Below are 360 nucleotides of genomic sequence, written 5' to 3' on the forward strand. Positions count from 1 at the left end.
AGTGAAGAGGAACTCAAAAGCCCCTTGATGAAAGTGAAAGTGGAGAGTGAAAAAGTTGGCTTAAAGCTCAACATTCAGAAAACGAAGATCATGGCATCCGGTCCCACCACTTCATGGGAAATAGATGGGGAAACAGTGGAAACAGTGTCAGACTTTATTTTTCTGGGCTCCAAAATCACTGCAGATGGTGACTCGAGCCATGAAATTAAAAGACAGTCCTTGGAAGAAAAGTTATGACCAACCTAGACAGCATATTAAAAAGCAGAGATATTACTTTGCCAACAAAGGTCCGTCTAGTCAAGGCTATGGTTTTTCCAGTGGTCGTGTATGGATGTGAGAGTTGGACTGTGAAGAAGGCTG

This window comes from Bison bison, unplaced genomic scaffold (genome assembly GCF_000754665.1).
Source record: "Bison bison bison isolate TAMUID 2011002044 unplaced genomic scaffold, Bison_UMD1.0 scf7180017861046, whole genome shotgun sequence".
Lineage (NCBI taxonomy): Eukaryota > Metazoa > Chordata > Mammalia > Artiodactyla > Bovidae > Bison > Bison bison.